At 36.1% G+C, this 22,363-nt stretch overlaps 1 protein-coding gene across 1 annotated transcript in view; it reads left to right on the forward strand.

Annotated features, from left to right (window-relative positions):
* The window catches only part of PUDP (pseudouridine 5'-phosphatase), a 68,046-nt gene that overhangs the window by 2,441 nt on the left and 43,242 nt on the right, over positions 1–22,363 (forward strand). The gene's annotated exons all lie outside the window — the stretch shown is intronic.

The raw sequence follows: 22,363 nt of genomic DNA on the forward strand, positions 1-22,363 counted from the left end.
AGTATTTCCTTATATGGTAATTCTGACTACATGACCTATCCCAAGTTGCCACATCAGCAACACATTTTTTGAATGTCCTTCTATGGCGTGATCACGCGCTGTTCACTCTTCTGGCAGGCTCCTCTCCCTGGGGCTCTGTGCATGACACCTCCTGCCAAGGTCAGGTCAGCCCTGTGCTGCCATGTGCTTCTGCAGGCACGTGCCGCAGCCCACAGCTCAACTGCATCCCATCTCTTCCCAAATCACAAGGATCATTGAGTACAGCTCCTTCCAGGACTTCTGAAAACTAAAATAGAGGACTAATGTCCTTGTCCAAATGCTCCTTGAACTCTGACAGCCTTGGTGCCATGATGATTGCTTGGGGGACCCTGTTCCAGTGACTGTTCACCCTCTCATGCAGCCTCATTAATTAGCATAGTTGATTAGTGCTGCACTGTACAGTAGAAACCAGAGGAAAATGAATAACTACATCTTAATTTTTGTTATACTTGCTGTACTTTCTCAAAAAAACCCCAAATAACAACAACAGCAAAAATGTAACAGCACCCCCCAATACTTCAATTAAAGTGGTACATTTCTTAAGTTAAATTTCTACTTGATTCTCTACAACAAATAATAACATTAAATTCTCAGAATAGTAGATTGCTTTTTCTTAACATGTGGTAGTCTGTTCTTACAGAAGAGTACTGTTCTAACAGCTAGTATGTGGTATAGTTAAAATTATTAAACCTACTTATGTGTACATTTATCCAACACATAGTACAGGGTTAACAGATAATAATAATAATAATAGCAACAACAACCACAACAGAAGCTAGAGTTATTTGATACCTAAATAAGTCCTGTTGTTATAGTTATACAGTTTGGATCCTGGCATTTTAGCACATTGTAAAAACATACAAAATCAATGCTAAAGATAGAGAAGAAAAAGTCTATTTACTTCTACAAAATGTACAACTAGAGTAATACCCCCCAGGATCTGTCTTATAAACCTACTGCATAGGTTTCTTTTTAAGCTACAACAAGTGGGTTTTTTTTAAGCTACGACAAGTAGCTACCCTACTACCAAAACACAAAGAGGATTGGATTGAATGTTGCCTTTGTTGATCTGTGCTTAAACTTATAGGGGGCTGAAAACATTTGAAATTCTCTACAAGCTGCATGTATAATATTAACCTTTCCCAACTGACAAATGAACTTAGGAAAATGGCTGTGAAGATAAGATTAGCATTGTGCTTAAAGCTGAACTAGAACTATATTAACATGCAAAGAACATGACGCTTTAGAATAGGAAGTTTAGTCATGTATTTTTATTTTTTTGTTTAAATTTCTGCTAGGTGTAGGGATTGTTTTATGTAAATTTTTATCCTTGCCAGTGCCCCTTAGTGTTGGAAAACCGTTTCTTTACATGAGATAAGTCAGTGTGTTCAAGTATGGGCGATGGTTCCTAAAGCAGCTTAGTTTTGCAAGATACCTTCGCCATAACTCAAAGTCATGTTGGGCTGTGCAGGCACAGATATGCCAGCTTATGACCTTTTCTAGAGGGATGAAAAGTAGTTAAGGCAACTGGGATCAGAAGTTACTGCTTTTATAGCTGTGGTCTCCTTTGTGTGAAGACCACTCTGTTTTGTGCCACTTCTGGGACACTCCTGCATGTCTGGCCAGACAGGTCATCTCTGGTCAATAATATAGAAGAAATTAGCTTGCAATTAAATTTGTCATAGTGTTGTGAGATTCACAAGAATTTCAGCATGTTTTCTTTCTTCCCAGTGTTACCTACTCATTGTCACAAGGACAGAAGTCAAAAATATACTCTTACATTCATTTTACTGCACAAGTTTCCTGGGAGATGGCTGTTAAAAGAAAACTGATGAGAGTTCCACACTAGAGTTTGCTTATGTGCATACTTTTATTTAAAACAGCTTCCTATTTCTTCTGCATCCAAGCAAATAACACCAATTCAATTAAACATCAGCCCTCTCTTGATTGGTCTATGTTATGCCTTAAGTGCAGGAATTAATCTTTTAGGCTATAACCTGACAATCTTTGTAAGCCTATTTTCTGCTTTTGCATAGTAGAAACTTAGTTTCTTGTCATTCTCACTTTCCGTCTGATTTTGGGAACAAAGAGGGAAGGGAAACTATTCTTTTGCCCCTATGTTCAGTATTTGTAATCCATTGCAAAACTGAAAAGATTAAGGATATTAGATTATTAGATTAAAATACCCTATAGATGCTTCATGAGCGAATCTTGGACCAAAGTAAAACAGCTCCTCATTGAAAATTAACTAACCATAAATACAGCAAATAAGATTTGTCATATGCTTGAAAGCTAACATTTTAATTTAACAGCAAGAAAAATTTTGGCAAGAATATAACAAACGTACTAACCCAGAGTCTGACTTCTGTTATTCCCTTGATTGATTTGCAAATTGCCCATCCACATGGTTGCTTGTTGTTTGTGGTTAGAATAATCCAAAATCAGAACTAAGTTCAGCATTCAGCAGGGTAGGGGGTTTTGTGGGTTTTGGTTTTGATCTCTGTAGTGGCTACCAATTTCAAAAAATTTCCCTTTTTTCCCTTTTAGTAATCTTTTGTCTTCTGACTGCTACACACTTGCAATTGTATAGAGAGTGTGTAGTAAGGGGAGAGGTGTGTTTTGAAAATGCTGAGAGTGTAAAGGTTCTGTTTAATGATTTTAGAGGTGCATACAGCAGTTTGACCATTTATAAAAATTAGTCTCTTCTTATGCCTAAAAGCAGATTTTCAAATCTGTTTGTAGATGATAAGGATTTGTTGCATACATAAACTGTTTTGTGTAGAAAGTTCCAATTATTTTGCTTTGAATGTAAATAATAAGGTGTCATAAATGGAACAGAATTTCACACACAAAAAAAGGTGCATAGAATTTTCCATTATAATAACACAATTTCTAGCTGCTCTATTCCAATTTTCTTCTTACTTAGGAAGAAAAATAGCATTAAAAACCCTGGATTTATTATTCTACATACTGGCAGTAGTTACACAATGTACCATCTTGGGTCCAGCTCTGCAGCTCTTGTTCTGAGTAGCTGTAATTCATTCATGTAGCTTTGTTGTGAGTAAGCTAATTGAGCTCTTGAGAGTGGAATTTTTCAGAACATCTTAATTTGGACAGGGTGGTTTTTGGTCTCTGAATTCTGCTGTTACATTTTTTCTGAGGCACAGACCTGCTCTTGAATACTGGTATTTATACTTCTAATGGGGGGAGGGGGGGAGGTTGTTACTATTTTTAAAATTTTTATTTTATATTGGCAACGGACCTTAATGGAGATGATAAATTTTACACTGTGACATTGCTCTTTTAAGACCAGGAGCTATGTTAAATAAAAATACAAAATCAATGTCTTAAGCCAAATATCTTCTCCTTTCAAACTTTATTGCATTCATTATGGACATCTCTGGCATGAAGGTGATGCTGCTAGTGATTGTTGCTGCTCCTATTACATTTTTATGTACATCTTTGGATTGATACTAATTTCTTTCACAAGACTGAGAATTATATAACCAAGATATTTTTTGTAGCTTACAATGGCTCAGAGGCTCCTGACCTTGACTTACTGCTTTTCGCCCCCCTTTGATAATAATAATAAGAAAATCATTGTTCTGACCTGAGATTTGTTGAGGTAGTGTTTACTTTAATCAAGATTTTGTTTGGTACTTAGGGGAAAACCATTCTGTATTTTTTTATCTCTGCTTTTGCTTCTTTTGCTTCAATAACTGGTGAAGAATATATCTTTTGTGGCTCTTTTCTTTTTATTGGTTCTAAACTTTTTTCAGCTTTTTTTTTTTTTTCCAATATTTTGTTTCTTGAAGGGTTGCATACCTTTTGACAGTATCAGTTATTGCTGTCTCCATGTATGTTTTCTATTCTTTCGGAGGATTTGGTAATTTTTTATTCCTCTTACAATGACACCATATTCAGTAGTAGTTTGGCAGTATCTGATGCTGCATTTTGGAAAAACTTCTGTCTAAGTGTACATCACTCTTTCTCAAGTACTTTCCCAAGATATTGTTGTATATAATAGCTGTTTTCTTTTTAAAATGTATTCTTACTTTTCTTCCTCCTTTCCTTTAGAGATATATGACATATTTTTGTAAAAGTCATCAAATGAGTACTAATAGACTGCATCTCATGAAAAAAGTTTATTTCTAATTCATCAATGATTTCCTTTGGGCACTGTGGCAAGAGATAGGATATAATTGAGTTACAGAATGTGGCACACACCTGCAGAAGCACATGGTGGCACAGAGAGACTTGTCTCCACCTGACCTTGGGGGGAGGAGGTGTCACACACAGAGCCCCAGGGAGAGGAGCCTGCCAGAAGCTGATAGACGAGTGAACAGCACGTGTGTTGCTGATATTGTAACCTGGCATGGGTCACGTAGTGAGAATTACCAAGGAAATACTGTGCCTTGAAAAAGTGTATAAAACTTTTCTCTCCTTCTTTGTTATAAAACAAAGAAAGCTCATTTCTTTAAATAAATGATTCAGATTCCCTGCCAGTCTGAGTCTGTGCTTCAGTCGTTACAGGGCACCACTTACGGGTTAGCACTCCAAACATTGCTTTTTTCTCTGCTGTTTGTTTTTGAATTGCCTTTTCCTGTGTGTGGTTCTTTTGGATAAGTATCACATGCAGTTTGTCTCAGGGTGATGTGAGGCATTTGAGAGAAAAGCCCACTTTATTATTTGTCAGCCCAGTCTTTCTGTCTAACGTCGATGTGAATTCACTGATGACCTTTGTAATTATATAATATGGAGAGTGTTACAGTGTCTCGTTCTTGCAGCTCATTAATGCGTGCTCGCTGACCTGCAGTAATAGGCCCCGTGTCACCTTTGCTCTCCAGAGGATGGGCTCGTGCTAGGCCTTTACAGCAGCCCTGTGCTTACACGTGCTGCACTCGTGCACACTGGGTTTGCTGCCAAGCTGCTCAGCCCTGGGCATGCATTGTCTGCTGTGCATTAATATGAGTTCACTCGGGTTCTCTTTCACAGTGCCACCATATACAGAAAATAGCCTATTTATGTCAGGACATTCTTTTGGAACGTTGTGTCTTCAAAATTATGTTCTGCTTTAATCGGCCCATTTGTGTGCAATGTAAACTGACACTGAGTACATATCCAAACTAATAGAATATACCTTTATTTCATTACTGCCCAGTAATAAGTGGGATTATATTTTTTGGGTGGGGATGTTTTATGAGTTTGACACTGGTACTGGTCATTTGGGAACATTTCAAAGCAAGAGGAAAAAAATTACACTAGTACTAGAAGAATGAAGTGAAAGATAATGTATGTTTAATTAAAAAAATTAGGATTAGTGTAACAGAAGGTTTGAAGTACAAGAAATCCATGGTTTAAGGTGGAGCATGAGTATACTGAGACATATTTAATTTGAATAAATTTTTCTATGGTAAAGATTTTTTCTTTGCTTTGTAATTTACATGCAGAAACCTCCTCTGACCTGTCTCTCCAGGGCAAAAGAGTATACTCATGCATGCCTGTAAAGTGACATAACCTTGGATAAAGTCAGCATTCTGCTGCAAGATCATTATTACAAAAAATTACACCGTGTGAAATGGTAGATCTTTTCATGCTAGGACTGAGTCTTCTCTATAGCATTATATTATTACTGGACTAACAAAATGTTCTTTGCTTTATGGCTCAGGGGAGATAGCGCCATAAAGAACTTATCACAATGTAATAAATTTCTAGTCTTTAAAAATTAAAAACTGTGTTTCATGGGGAACATGTCTCAGGAAAATGAAAGTATTTGGGCCACTAAGGTATTGTAGTATATCTAATTGCTATTCGGCTGCCTAACAACTTGCACTGTTATTATTGTTGTAGATCATATTTTTATTATATTTATCCTTCTACCATTTTTAATTTGAATGTTTTCATTTTTCATGAATGAAGGCATCTAGGAGTAAAGAGCAGGAAGTAATGTTGCTGTTCTGGTTTTGTATGTTCTAAAATGTCAAATGTTTTATGTGTCAGTTGATTTGGCATAGTTTGCTGTTTATCATGGCTTTACCTTTTTCAAAACGGAAATGAACTATTCCCCTTCATTCTTTTGCAACTTGTTATAGAGAGCAGGTAATTAGTATGTGGATTTAACAGTAACAAGATAAAATGCTAGGTTCTGAGGTTAAAAAATAAAGTTTTGCATCTTTACACCTCTTTTCATAAAGTGCCAGTTGTAGTATTTTTTTAATAATTAAAAAATTAAAGTTCTATCTTAGGGATTAAAAAAATAGTTTAAGTTTTACTTGCTAATTGTATTCAAAGTTTTAAATAAGTTTTGAATGTATGATTTAGCTGCCTATTACATGAGTCTTCATACCCTTAGAAACATCTGTATCTTTCAATAAGCTCACATTGTGCCAGTGCAAAATTTCTGTGTAGCTGTGAGCTGTCACACACAGCCTCCCCTGCCCAAGCTGGACCCTGACCTGCCATCAAAGGAGGCCTTCCTGCAGTTTGCTGTGGCACCACTGCTGCCCTCCAGACCATTCCTCTCCTAGGGAAAGCAGGATGGTGCAGAAGGGTGGCAGTCTGCACGTATATTGGGACAAGACTTGAAATAACATATGACATGAGTGTTTCTAGGTCCTAGCATGCAGAAATAGCTTGTGATTTCCAAAACCTATACACTGGACTCCAAGGAGTAACTACACTTATTAATGGCAGCATTTACAGTGTCTAAGAGTTTATACTTACACGTGTATGCAAAGGCACTTTATACAGCAGTTTTTATATGGCATCTTGGTCTCCCAGGGAATGTCTTAGCTTTGCTTGCTTCTTGGGAGGTGTCATAGCATTAGAATTATTTTTATTTTATGTTTATTGTTTAGTTTTTTCTAAGATTGCTCTAAATTCTGCAGATATCAGACTTGGATATATCGATATCATACCTTGGATATGTTATGTTAGTGTTGCTTTTGTTTCAAATACTTTTCATAAATAGAAGGTCTTTGAAATTATATTGAATTATATATTCATTATAGTGTTAGGCTTTCTGTATTGTTAATTCATTTTTTTTCTAGGTATCTGTTTCTTTTACATACTCTAGAACTCTTTAAATAATATTCCTTATGCTTGGAAATTTTCCAGTGCACTATAAGACTCTACAATTGTTGCTTCGCATATCTGTCTCTCAGGCCAGCCCAGCGGTCGGCTGGACCACCCTGCTAGCTCTGATACGCCTCAACAGGACCTTTGCGTGGGTCTTTGGCTCCGCAGCACTTTTACCTTCGCTGTCACGGACGGGGTTCGAAAGAGGGGACACTCTCAAGGCTCGAGGAACAAAGGTTTTATTCGGGGATCACAGGGGCAGTCCCTGGTCCCAGGCCTGTGCCTCAGGAGAGTGACCCAGGACCTGGTCTGCAATGGGTTTTTGTTCAACAGAAATCTCAGGGGTGGGTACAAGTTGCAAACCAATGAAACAAAGCAAGGTGGCTAATACCAACCGCAATACACAAACATTAACAAATCAGGTAAATTGGGGTGGAGTCTCTGGGGGATCCACCAACCACTGGCCGACACCTCTCATAAGGTCTTGGGCCTGGGAGACTGATGGACAGGAGGGGGGAGAAGATACATTGGGATGGGGGAAAAGACAATGGGAAGACCAGTCTCCAGGCAGAGACTTAGGTTGTCTTGGAAACTCTTATCAACTTCTGATAAGAACATTCCAGGACAGGGAGCCCTTACCTAGCTAGGGTTAAAATTCAAGCCATACTAAACTTATAACTAAAAACCTATAAAACAATTCCAGAAATCCCACATACAATTCCTGTATAAAGCTATAGAGTGACACAGTTTTCATGTGTATATGTGTATATACAAAGGAGAGGATTCTTTCAATTTATATATATATGATTCTTTCATTAATATAATGAGCAGCTCTTCAGTAACTCTGAAATTGTCAAAGAAAAATGCCTTAAAGATGTATCAAAAATTTCTTGATGAAGTCTCTTGGCATAGTGGAGAGCTAACAGTAAAACTGGATTATAGGGCTTATGTTTATTAAACTAGGCCTTCTTTTTCAAACAAAGTTTGAAAGTTTTAATCAAAACTCCTGTCTTTGAGAGCTGGCATTTCAGGATCCATAGCTGGGACCTGTCTGCATTATACTGGTTAAAGTACTCTTGACATAAATCCTTGTATTTCCCCTGCCTCTCCCATAGGCAATAATACGAGATGTTAAATTGTGTGTTAGCATAGTTTTTCTTTCCTCATTCCCCTGGTTAATTGACAAGGGGTTCTATGTACTAACTTAGAAGTTTCTATTTAGAGGGGAAAACCAATATTCTTAAATTTATTCACAAAACTGTGAAGTTATTCCTGTCTTATCCCATTCTCTTTTCTAATACTGTAGATCAACATGGAATAGATTAATGTTTTCTTTTTATTCCTTCTGTTATAACTGTAGCTTTCAGGGACTAATGTAAGTATTCCTGTTTGACCCAGATATTTCTGTATTTGTATGTAATAAAAAAGAAGGCATAGTACCTATTTTCCTTTGGGTACTTTTCGGTAGTTATTTAGTTTACCTTTCTCTTCATACTGTCTTACATACTGAAACTGTGGACTTCAGCTCTCTGCTTTACATTCTAATTCTATGTATGAGAAACTACATTGATAGTCTAACATTCCTAAGTATAGCTCAGGAGACTTAAAATATGAAAAATACTTTCAGTACCCATTTGTTCTTTCAGAGTTGGATGTTGTGTGCTTTTCTTCTCTCATCCTGTTCCTTTAAAGTGTTCTTGTGTTGTGAATTAAAAACAAGCTTGCTTTAGAAAAACAAAAAACCCAAACCTTTGTAAATTTAGGTTCAGCTGAGATTTGATCTGATTTTTCTAGAAATTATTCTTACTACTGTCTTGAAATTCTCATTTTATCTGAGTTGTCTTGACTTGGCAGATTTGATAGTGCATATCAATAACTTTTCCCAAACCCCTTGTTCTTTATGCCATTCTTTTTCTTAGAGGTGAGCATCATATAAGTACATAATTCAGAAAGATTGTATTTATGACTTGGGCAAGGTGCCCAGTACCTAGGAGGTGTAGGATATCAAAGGTGCAATATGGAGTACCTTACAGATATTGCACTTCCCATGGGTAGAAATAAAAGAAGTGATTACAATATCCTATAGTTCTGTTTAAATGACAGTAGCTACTTCCTTCCTTCAAGCTATAAAAAAGTGGTATTGATAATGTAGGCCCAGAAGCATGGATCATATAAATCATATATTCAACAAAATAATTTATAATTATCTATGATTACACCTATTGTATAACTGTACTTAATGGCAGTCTAATTTTGGAAAATATATTACTCATTTTAATTGTCTATAGTGGAGCCTTGGAAAGAATTGCAGACTACCAAGGAAATTCTTTTTTCACAAAATAATGATGATGATGCAGTTTAATGGTTTTAGTACGGACAGTGGAGATGCTTCCTATTTCCAGTTCAAGAGCTACTTAAACTCCTCTGTGAGTCCAGTGTAGGGAGTTAAATTCTCAAGAGACTTGCTAGATTTTCTATAATTAATAATTAGGGTAGAGAGTACTGTCAAGAAGAAATCCCTCTCCTGAAGAAAAAAGCTGTAATTTTTTTGTGTAATTTCAATCTTATTTGTTAGTGCCAAAAGTTTAAAGTTGTATAGAATACAGAAATTATGAGAGGCTCACAGCCCTGTAGCAATACCACCATGATCTGTGTCAACCTAACACAAGGAGAAAATCTCCAATCTCTTCGCTTATGACAAGGTCAATGATTAAAGCAACCCTTTGTATTAGAGAGTGTAGACAGGACCCTTAGTCAGTAGTGTGTAGTTCTCTTTTCTCTGATTGCAATGTTCTAGACAGTTGGATTCTTTTATTAATAGTTAGAGTTGCTCTTCAGAAAAAAAAAAAAAAAAAAAAAAAAAAAAAAAAAAAAAAAAAAAAAAGTATTTCTAAAAGGATTATGAGGTTTGCATTTTTTGTGCAAAGTTTTTAATCTCTTTGAAAAGTACTTTCCAGATGGTGTTAGAAAGATGTGGCCTAGAGTGTGTTCACATCTTGCAGAAAAGAAAGGTGTTTGTTTGACCAGATGTTTTATTATTGTTGAATTTGTACACCTCATAGTTATTTTTCCTTACATTTAGGAAACATGTAAGCTACCCTTTTTAGCTGGTTATGCAGCTCTAACAATATGACTAAGATATGTTCTAACAGTTTAAAAACATAATACGTCAAAAAGTATAGGACTTGTTATCTAAAAGTCATTAAATTCAGTGGCTCGGTTGAATGTATTCAGTAAAGAAATCAGACACTTTTCCTGATTGCAGGAGAAAAGCTCCTGGATTTTTTTTCCTTCTTTAGTTTTTAGATAGAGTGAAGTAAGTTTAGGCTATTTTTGTAAATAATGTTTTAAAATCTCTTCTATCTGCTTATTGAGCATATAATTTCCCAACCTGTCTTTTGCAAGCACTGTTACAACAAAACTAAGCACACCCCAGCGTAGTAACTCCTGTGTCAGGCTTATTAAATTTCAGCCACTGGAGATTGAAACTGTTTCTGTCTCAAGATGTAAACTTTGACCTCAGCTTGCAGAACTGAGGAAGAAGGGTAGAAAGATTGAGGGAAAGAGGAATGACTTCTAGTTCGGTTCTCAGTATCTCTTTTTATTTTTATCATATTACACATATGGAAGAATGAAATGATGGTCTGAAATTTCTTGCACTCTTTGAGTCTCTGAAGACATATTTTTTATTTCATTTAGTAGGATACACAGCAGTGTTTCTTGTAACTCTAAGCTGTCACACTCAAAACAGTCATAACATAATATTTCCATTATGTCCTGAACCACTCTCTAGCAAAAGAAGATTCACCCTCTCCCATTTGAGATAGCTAAAAATATAACCCTAATAGCTACTGTCAGAGAGTCTCCTTCCAGCTTTCTATTTTTCCTGTAGTCCTCATGTGAATTGGGTTCACTGACATGTTAGTGAGATTCTGTCTCTGAACCTTTTTGTGATTACAGTATTCTTTCAGGATTGTAGTGTGAATAAGTTTTATGTCTTCTTATAAAACATCTCTGATGCTGTTTTATTATTTTTCCCCTGTTTTAAACAAGAGATAGTAGTATTAAGGTTAAATAGAACTTGATGTTTGAAGACCTTATGCTACTTTAAAGTTGTCATAATGTGCTAAAATAATACAAGGTCAGTTTGACTCAAGCATGGGAATTAAGATTTCTTGATCATCTCCTCTTTGCCAAGAAAGTGACACTTAGAAAAGCTTTAAAAGCTAAAATACTTTACTTGAAAGTGAGATCCAGTACTTCAGCCTTTAGGTACCTGACGTGTGCCAAACTTTTCAGTGTTGTCTGTGTCACTTCTATTTACAATAAAATAATTGTGTGCAGTTGTTAAAATCTGATTATTGAGAGATGCCTCTATCTGAACTAAGGTGCAAGCAGGATCATAAACCAGAATCAGTAGTATAGATTTTATTTAACAGTAAAATGTGAGGTAGAAAGATAAAAAAAGAGAGGAGGGAGAGACAAACGGACTGACAGACAGATTAAGCAGAATGTAGTCACCACGCATGAATCCAGCAGCATCCCATTGGTCCTTCTTCACCCTGGGCTTCTTGGTAGTGAGTGTCCCAAAGTTGTTGAAAAATTTTCACTATTTATAGGTTTTAGCAAAGAAAGGAATTGATGTTCATTGACTACATGGTTCTCTTATTCTATTGGTTAAATGATTCCCTCACTTCTAATACTAATTAATCCCATGCTCAGTCTTGCTAGGTTTTGAGTCAGTGGATTTCTTGAGTCAGTGGGTTCTGATCTGCCCCTGCCAGATTAAGTCTGAGCTGATTTTAGCAGTATTGTTCAGTTAGTTTTCCTTCTCCATTATCAGTGATGCATTCTTCCCCCCCAGTTGTTTTTACCTCCCTCTAGTCTGAGATAACACTCAGACAATAGTACTACCTTTATCTTTACTCAGGTTCCAGTCAGGTAGCTTAATTTACAGTCGAAGTTCCAAGAATCAATGCAGGTATATTTGGGGGAGACACCTTCAGTGGTTGCAGATGAGTGATTGCTTCTTTACACAGTTTACCACAATGGTAACAGTGGTAGCAGTGTTTGAGGCGGGCAACCATAATTCTTAAATCCTTACAGCAGCATAGAGGTTGATGAAAATTTTGCAGATGAATGTCTCTGGGGTGGTTTCTAACTGAGGTGATTTGAAATCCTTTCACAGGTATTTTGCATCAGATGTTGAATTTTGAAGTGTTTCTTCCATGTCTTACAGGAACTGTAGTTGATGCCTTGTATTTGCTGTTGTTTTTCAGGCTTCCTAATTAATCTGCATCTGCCATATTAAGTAGAGATTTTATATGATGGGAGGTAGAAATTTTGGGCAATCATTTTCATGACAGAAGGCTAATTTAAAATATTCTGGTAAGATTTTCCAGTTAATGGAAGTTAACTCAGTCTATTTTTTTAGTTATATAATAACTAAACTAGTCATAATTCTAACTACAGAACTATAGTTAGAATTAATACCAATAACTAACTAGTATAAATTCTGTACTAGTATTACTAGGTAGACTAAAACATGTCTGCAGAGAGGCTAAAGCTTTACAGCAAAATTTCAGATACATACTGGGATGAAAACTATGCAGGTCTTCAGCAGCAGGACTGAGAATTCATGTGTAAATACTCGTAAAGAAAATGAATGCTGTTAAAAATCTGTTATTGTGTACTAAACTCTGTAAGTAGCAGTTTATTGGGTATATTGTTACAAAGACCTAGTACTGATACAGTATAATACTGCACTTGAAAAGGAGACTGGCCTAATTTCCTGTGAATAGATGTTCGTTTTGCCACATGAGGTGTTCTTGGGGCACAGCATCTGTCAGCTTGTGATTTGGGTTCTGGAATACAAATGGTATTTTACCTCAGAAACTCAAAAGCATTGTGTGTTGGATGGGGCTGTGAGCAACTGATATAGTGAAAGGTGTCCCTACCTCCTTGTCAGGGGGATTGGAATAGGTTGTATTTAAAAGGTCCCTTTCAACCCAAACCATTCTATGGTTTATGTACCTGTCTCTCATTGGGTTCAACGGGGCTTAGTTAAAAGTTCCTATGGCCAAATATAAGTTTTATTTCATCCTGACAATCATAAGAAAGCTGATTATATTCTAAAGCAAGTTGCAGTCTTCCAGTATTTCTGTGCTTTTACCAATGGTATTGGGAAACGAAAAGACCATCCTTTGTGACAGTTCTAACTTTGGGTGGTCCCTCTCTGGGCTGCAGGCTGTATTTGATCTGAGACTCAGTTGGGAGTAGCCTCTGGCTTACTGCCAAGTCTGGAGGCAGGACAGCTCTTGCTGTCATGTGAGGCCTTTCAGTACTGTGTGAGGATAGCCCTCTATTCTGATCCTCAGTCTCACATGGGAGGTGGGGGCCGTGGTCATGTATCTTAAGAGAAGCCTCTGGCTCACCTATGTAGAAGTTCCCTGTTGTGTTGTATAAGAAATTCCTTTAATTGGTATCTATATAATGGGTTCAAATTTTCTTCTACAGTTTTCAAACAAACAGTCATTGCAGCTCATAAAACATAGTTTTCAGTTTGCTGTATCGTACTTGCCTCATAAATCTCAAAGATCTGATTATTTTTTTGTATTTTAGATTATAGTTAGTATAAGATGTTCTTGGTATTACAACTATTAAAGAATCATTGTGACCAGGTCTTCTGCAGTATTTCTGTAGCTTTGCTCTTGTATGTAGATAGTCAGCCATGATGAAATGTCCTCACTCTTGAAAAATCAAGCTATTTGATAATGTTTGGTTTTCTGCTCTTGGTGTTATCACCGCAGAGAAACCACTTCATCAAGAGATGTACCACAAAAGTTTTAGGCACTTTTGAGTGGACAGAAGAGATTGTCTTTATTAATCTGTAGTTCTATATGCCTTCTCCATGGTAGTATGTTTGACACGTTGCCACCATTAAATTTAGAACATTGTGTGAGGGCACAGTACAAAAGTAATGGTTTTGTTTTCTACTGAAGTCACTCTGTCTTTTAAAATGTTTCCACTATTGAGGAAACGGCCGTTTTGACAGTATTACAGAAAGTGATTTAGGAACATGTAACACTGAAAGTCAAACATCTTGAATCTACAGCTTGATCAAAACTTTATATATATATATATATATATATATATATATATATATATATGTATGTATGTATAATCACTCTGAGAATATATGAATATATTTTTAGAAAGATGAAAGCTTTCTAAGAATAAGGAAATTGGTATTAAGAGAGACCTGTGGTGTGCTGAAGAGAATTTTTCCTATGGCCTCATTTTGTTGCCTCTCTTTTTGAGGAAGGAATAAAGTTTCCTGACTTTTTCTCCCTTTCATAACTGTTTTGGTTTTTTTTTTTCCATTGTTGCTCTTTTAGGTTGTGGATTAAACACAACAGCTCTGTGATGTCTCTTTAAGGAAGGTTATGTTTCTTATAGATAACTCTTCCCAGAGAAAGTATGTATTTGTACTTTGCTTTTTGTGGCAAGGTTTTGGCAGCAGAGGAGTTGGGTGGAAGGGTGGGCTGCAGGGGTTTCTGTGAGAAAATGCAAGAAGCTTCCCCGATGTCCAATGGAGCCAATGGCAGCCAGATCCAAGACAGACCTGCCTCTGGTCAAGGCTGAGCTCATCAGTGACAGTGGAAGCACCTCTGCAGTAACAGATTTAAGAAGGTGAAGAACACCTGCTGAACAGCAGCAGCCAGGATAGAGGAGCTAGAATATGTGAGAGAAACCTGCAGACATTGAGGTTGGTGAAGAAGGAGGGGGAGGGCATGCTCCAGGTGCTGGAGGAATCCTTCTCCTGCAGAGGAAGGAGCAGCAGAGATGTATGATGAGCTGACCACAACCCTTCTTGTCTGTTTACCTGTGCTGCTGCAGGAGAGGAGGTAGAGAAGTTAGGAATTAAGTTAATCCCAGGAAAAAGGGACAGGTGTAGAGGAAGGGGTTTTTTTTTAAATATGGTGTTATTTCTTATTCCATTGCTCTAATTTCCCCAAATTGTGTCTTGTCCACTTGGTCCAGTGAACTGCTCCTCTGAGTTATCAGCAACATCTGAAGAAGAGGAGGTAGACCCTTGGTGAAATTCATCCTTGTAAATATACCATAAGCTGATAAGGTATTCTGAGCTGGTAACTGCTCCTCTGGTTGAGAACATTGCTTTTATAAATTTCCATGGTATAGTAGCTCATGACTTGAGTTGTCTCATACACATTTAAGAAGCTGTCTCTCTGTAAATTGTGGATTTCCACCCAACAAGCAGGGTTTTATGGGCACCATATCAACTACTGTTTGTGTAGTTCTGTCTTTAATAGTTAAGGCCTAAGAAAGCATATTAGGCAGTTTCTATGAATCAAGAGCTTTTCTATTTTTAAACTAAAGATATGCTGTCACATAGATGAGTATAAGATTAATAAGTACGGTTTTAGAATGCTTTGTATTGTTAGGTATGTGGCCTTTATATTTCAAAGTTCGATTCCCTCATGTTCTGGAATTGAAATACAGGCTTGTCTTTACGTTTTCGTGTGCTGTTTTGCATTGGTGCCAGAGTATTTATTTACAGCTTCACATCAGGACTGTTTGCATTCTTTATTCGTGATCTGTTTCTTTCACTTCACTGTGGGCATTAAAAAAGAAGGATAAGATGTATATGTGAATACAAGATAGCATTTAGATATGTCTGCTGTATTAATGTAAACTAAAAGCCTTTTGAATTTGTTCAGAAGCTTCTTCCTTCCTCCTTAGAAGTACCACGTTTCTCTGCATATAAAATGAGAAATTGGTTTCCTCTGTAGCTGCCATTGAAGAATTCTCCCAGTAATATAAGCCCAGAGGGGCAGATATGTGATACTCATTTGTGAACAGTTTCATGCAGCTGCTGTTGTTTGAGAATCAAATTTACTTCCTTTTTAAACCTGTTAGCAATAACTTCAATTCATGGTAGGATCTCTCAGAGAAGAGCAAACAGCACTGAATTAGCCAGTAGCAGCATGTTTCTCTGGACTTAGTAAACTAATCACAATGTAACATGTTCATCTACCTTGAAGTGTACTTATATTAATATTCAAGTACAAGGGAAAATAAGAAGTACATTTGCAAAAATTAAAGCTTCAGAATAGACTTATACCTGCTCCTTACTAAAATGAATAATGGATCTTTTCAGTGAGTTTTTCTAAGTCCTAATCAAAAATGTAATGATTTACAAATCATCACTCTATTAAATTGGAAGCAGTAATTTTAATTTTCAACTATTATAATTTTTTTCTCTTTGGAAGTTATGATTTATCAATCATGTAAAATGATTTACTAAATAACTTGCTCTTTATAAGTAGCTTATGATTTTGAAGTAGCCATTATTTGGTGCTTGATGTTTATTTTAATAGATACTTCACCTTCCTTTAACTTCCAGGGAACAATAAGATGAATTTAAGTGGTTCTGGTTATGAGAGTAGATCAGAGGAAAGGTATAAGACATGAATATGGCAGCAGCATTTCCCTTGGTTTGGTGGTTCAGACTGCCTTTAGGTTCAGTTTGCCTGTTTGGGTACATCAGCATTGACATTTAGGCATGGCTCAAATATTTCACTTGAGCATGCATGAAACCAGTGCTTATTTTCTCCTGTGACGCTGGTGTATCTAAGATGATAAATTTAGATTTCATTTTTCTTCCTAAACAAGTTCATGGAAAGAATGGAGGAATAATACAGTAAAGAATAGAGCATTCCTTTTCCTTGTGTACTTTCAGTGTTAAGTATTTTGAACCACATTCCTTTAATAATGAGCCATTAAGTCAAGAGGCTCCAGGTTTATTTGTATTCATTGGCTAGTACTCATCCTGAGTTTATTCTTTAAAAGACACTTGCCTGTAAAACACACTTCTATATATACACCATATATAAGTAAATATATAAAAACAAATGCCTGGATGCTTTATATATATGTACAAGCATACAAATGGTTTATCTGTACAAAAGTGTATATATGTACATAACATAATAGCATAAAAAACATCAGGCTATGTTAGAAAAACAGCCTTAGGCCCTTAGGATGGATTGAAAGATTGAGTTTTGTTTACTGAGCTAGTGCTCTAACAGTTAGGCTATTAAACAAAAGGTAATTTCTGTTGCCTGCCTTCTTCATCCCTACTTTTACTGGGCTACTGTAAGTGATTTCAAGGTCAGCTGTTAAACTGCTGGGTTTTTTTTTCCTTTTAGCCATCATGGGTAACTGTAGTCATGCATTTTTAAACTAGCCTTCATAGTAATGGAAGTGTGAATGGAAGAATGTTGGGAGAGCATTGCAAAACTGATGTTTTGACACAAATTGCAAGATTGTTGTCTACTGTAGATTGTTTATTTTAAAAAAATCTCCTTTAATTTCTATTTGCATAGCTAACTCAGGAGGCTTCAGCTCTAATTCTTAAGTGATTCTGGTGGTTTAACTTTTGCCATTTCAGACCTGTTTCAGTGCCAGTTGTACACTTGCTACTGTTTTGCATTGCTCACATTGGTTTTATCTGTCTTGTTTGACTGCTGATATTGTAAGAGGAAAGTCTCAGATTCTCTCTGAAAGAAATAAGGGAGAAAAAAGAATAGGGAATGAGTTATGCACAAACGTTTATTCAGTGGCATAGACTATGGTCCCTCAACTACCATTTCTGTGGTTTTTTGTTCTGTGGGGGTTTTCGGCCTTTTTTGAGGTGGAGCTGTAATTTATAAATTGTGGATAGTAATACCTTGACTTCTTTGTGTTGAGAGGATGTTCCTTGTACTATTCTAAGTTTGTTGTTCAGAAGCCATTGGTTTCCCATTCTTTTCTTTTTTCCTGCTTACCAAAACCACCAATAGAATCTTGCAAGTTCATGGATATCTATGTGGCTTTTATCTTGCCAGTAGTGCTTCCTAAAATTTGTTGTAGTCCATATACCATTTGGATATGTGTTGAATGGCTCACTGTTTGATACTCACATCCTCAGTTGTTGAAGTCCATGTATTTCAAGAATTGGTTCATTTGAGTAACTGAATGAGCTAAGGCAGATACTGTCTGTGGGGAGAGAGGTTATAGAATGGCAAGATTGATGAGAGATCTCTTTAGAGTACAGAGACATAGCTGAAAGACATCCATTCCCTGGCTTTCATGCAGTGCTGCAGCATTTGTTTTACTCCTGAGTCTCACAGGCTTGACACAACTGGTCAGTGAGCTGGTCAGCCATGTCTTCTGTGTGCTTGGGAGAGGGAGAGGAAAAACTCTGAGTACATGATTTTGCTGATATTGAAATAGGTCACTATTTTGGCTTTGCTACTCCTGTGTTCAAATCCCATGTTTCTTACACTGTTCAGTTGATACAGTGAGAGAATAAACACAAAGGCCTGTGCTAAATCTTAATCCAGAAGTGAGAGAAAATGTGAATGTCATTACTATAACTCTATATGTACAGGAAATATCCAGTCTTGATTGATCTAGTCCCAGTTGTCCACATTTCAGCTCTTGGATAGATTTGTTTGCAAGTTAACAATTTATACTGTACTAAATGCCACCAAATGAGTTACAAAAAGCAAAGGAAAAATTCACACTTCTATAATTATATATTGGTTTGTAATTATATTTATCTCTGGTATCCCAGCTGAGCATTTTGGTAATTTGTATGGTTTTTTACACTGTTGCATAGTCCAAATAGATTATGTGAATAATGTTAAAGACTGATGGGAAAGCAAAATCACAGTCACCTATATGTTCATTCAGTATTGATGGTGACAAAATCTAATGAGTCTCTCTCAGCCCTGGACCAAAATATTGGTAAAAATGACTGACTCTGTCTAAATTTGGCTAAGTTGAATACCGAAAATGATTCTCTTGTACATGTGAATAGGAATCTGCCTTACAGGTATGGACACAAGAAACCTGTTGCTTAACAAACAAGGAACTAGAAACTAGTGATTGAGATGAGCTATGGCTAAAAGAATGTTTCATGCCTACATGTGGGTCTTGCCCAAATTAACTTTTTAACATTAGATGTGTGTGGATGTCTTGGCCATACCACAGTAAATATCAGTAGGTGCCTAGAATTAGGCACTTGAGTTGAACTTCTAATTCTTCTTGCTTGTTTCATTTCATCAATGGCTTTGTGTAGTAGACTTTGTGTAGTAGTTTTATAGCAGTATGAATTTATACTTCACTGATATATTTAAATTCTGATCAATCCTTTGAACTGTGTGTGGTTTCTTTCTTGTTACAATGATGAAAAAATAGCCTATTTTTTTTTTTTTGAGATTGCTTCTTTCCCATAGGAAATCTTGAAGTTGTATCATTATTTAGTATTTAATTACTGATCTTTAATTATTAGGGGAACATATAGATTTTCCTTTGTCTTCAACCAAAAGAAACATTTAACATCTGTTAAACATTTATGTAGTAAATAAAGCTTTTCAGCAGTGACCTTCTCAATTCCAGTTAGATTTTACAGTGTATATGTGCATAATTTTTTCCCTCAGATTTCATTTATTCATGTGCTGTAGTGGAGCACATCTGTTTAAGCAAGTTAAATGTCCATACCCATGCTTTTGTCATCTATTCATGAAAATTAAAATCATGTTGATTTTCAAGCAATGCAAATATGTAGAATCTTACAAAAGGTTGTGAATCTTGAAACTATGTTAATTTTCATTGCAACTATGTTGATGCCCAGAGTCCAAATGCTGAGTTAAGGCAGAGTGAAAATGATCTCTTTGAAAGAACAGTTGAAGGTGTTGTAAGCCAAGTCTTTTAATTATAATTAATCAGAGGAGGAAGGAAAAGAAGGCTCTCTGGCATCCTGCTTGTTGAAGTATATATATTGTTTTGTGGGACTTAGAGATATTTAAATTAAATGTAGAATTCAAATGTGTTGATTAATTTGGGGGTATTCTTGTTTGCTTGATTGTTTTTGTTTTGTTTCTCAGCACCTACAAAACTACATTCTAACACAGTGTGAATAAATAACCTGTTTTAATAAGTTTGACTCAAACTTGTTCATGAGTGCTCTTCCATTGACAAATTGCAACATTGCATAAAAGACTGCTCTTAGGTCTGCAGTCTGGGCATTGTTAAGTTTTTTTTAAGGAAAATAAATAAAATTTCATTCACAAGTCAGCCATGTAATATTTAAAATGCAGGAGGCTATTAAAAGTAGTATATTTAGCTATAAAGTTGAAGCTTTCACTTCAAATAGATTAACGTGTAATTATTGTAGAGACCTATAGGAAAATTCTCGTGATCTAGATTTTTTGTTTCCTTGCTTTGTTTTAATTCTGCTTGGTTTGATATATACTACTTAATAGGATGAGGATTGATTTTCAGTTTCAAATTTAAACTTAAGATAAGAATTTTATGCCCTTCACCTAGTGAGTCTGATATAAAAAAAACCCTAGTTTATTAAAAAAAAAAAAAAAGAAAAAAAAAAAGAAAAAAAAGAGAGAGAGAGAACTGTGAATATTATAAATTGTATTCTTAATTTACCTTCCTAGCTTCCAGAGAGTACGAGCTGGCATTTTTAAGCAAAATGGAGGAATTGTTTTTATTGTTCTTTTTTCTTTCTCCTTTCTTCCTGCGGAACACTTTTCAGAGCCCATTTGCCTGTGTTTCTGTTATGATACCTTTCCTGTATATTTGAGGTGTCTCTAAGATCACTTGTAATTTTTTTCCCTTAAGTGTAGTTGTTTAAAGAGTATTTACAAAGAGTAGTACTAGTGGCTTGGGTTTTGCCTCTATTTTTAAGGTAAGAGGTTTTTGTGAACCCTTTGCTGCTCTGTTAAACATTACAGATGAGTATATTGGTTCTTCATCTGATCTTTTGGCCCAACATCCCCTCTAGTTACTGGAAGGAGACATGGACTAGAGTGCTCTGGCAGGTGGCAGAGAATGTATTCTACACTGCTCAATGTTCACATGATGGTGAAATGGCCCCTGTGTTTCTACTTTGCTTTCCATTCAGAGTCGTCTGCTGATCTCAGGATTACTGTGGTGAAGTAGGGAGCATTTGTCAGACTGCAGGGAGGGTCTTGGCATGTGTTGTAGTCATGGGCTCTGTGCTTCATTCTTCAGACTGTTTTCTTCATCTTATCTTTTTAAAGCTTAAAATTTAATCATTCCTGCATAATTCTTATGTACTCAGAAAGTGATACAGTATCCACATGAATAATTTCACTATTTTATTATGTCCATTAAAAATATTTTTATATGTCAAAGGACATGCTGATAAATGAAGTCCCTAGCTTCTCTAAGTAAATCTCATAAGAACATCTTATTTCTTTCCTTGCTTTTGCCTTCCATTTCTAGTGTGATGATAATAAACATATCTTTAGAACTACAGGAGGCGCAGATATGCATGAGAAGGAAATTATGCATGGTTAACAGTAGTAGCTGACTTTTCAGAGAAGACTACTTAAAGAGATAAACAGACTAGTAGAAAAGCTAGTGTTTGAGATCTTTACTGAAATTAGGACAAGAGCTGGAAGGACATTTTGTCTCCATATTAGTGTTAAAATAAATGTTAATGACCTTCTTTTTCAAAAATTTGTAGGGGGAGGAGGAGAGGAAAGGACGAATTGTTTGTTTGAATTAAAAAAAAATAGCTTTAAATGTAACACCACCTTTGACGTATAAACTGATAGTATCACTGCCAAAATTCAGGCTGAAGTTTATTCTTGTCTAAAATCCCCTGGAAATAAAAGTGTGTTTTCCTTGAGTAGTCTCTTGTAAATGCAGTGGTGCCAGCAGCACTGTAATAATGACCATAATGTCTTTGAAGGCACTTGGAAGCTTCCTCTCAAAGACACTCTTAAATAATTAAATCTTTTTTCTTTTTTCAATTTACATGGACTATGTAATGGCATACCCCCAAGTACCAGATTTCCTTCTTTCCTTTCTTTTCTTTCACATGAAAAACATGAATATTTTAATTAAGACATTGCTTGCTAATCTGGATAGTAAAGAAAGGTGATGGAAGAGCAGGTCCAGATAGTTATTTGTTGAGACTCTAAGTTATCTTTTATTAATGCAGAAATGATAACATGAAAAATCTGGGTACCTCTGAGGTGGTGGTAGAAGCCTTGGTTCTCCCTTGCAAATAAAAGGAGGCATTTTATCCACTTTGCTATATGCTCTCTGGCCCCTGGCTTTCATGCTCTGACCATTTCTCTGGTCTCTTAGCAAGATCAGCTGCCTACTTGTTTGTACATATGTTAATTTATAC

This window comes from Zosterops lateralis (genome assembly GCF_965231275.1).
Source record: "Zosterops lateralis genome assembly, chromosome: 2".
Classification (NCBI taxonomy): domain Eukaryota; kingdom Metazoa; phylum Chordata; class Aves; order Passeriformes; family Zosteropidae; genus Zosterops; species Zosterops lateralis.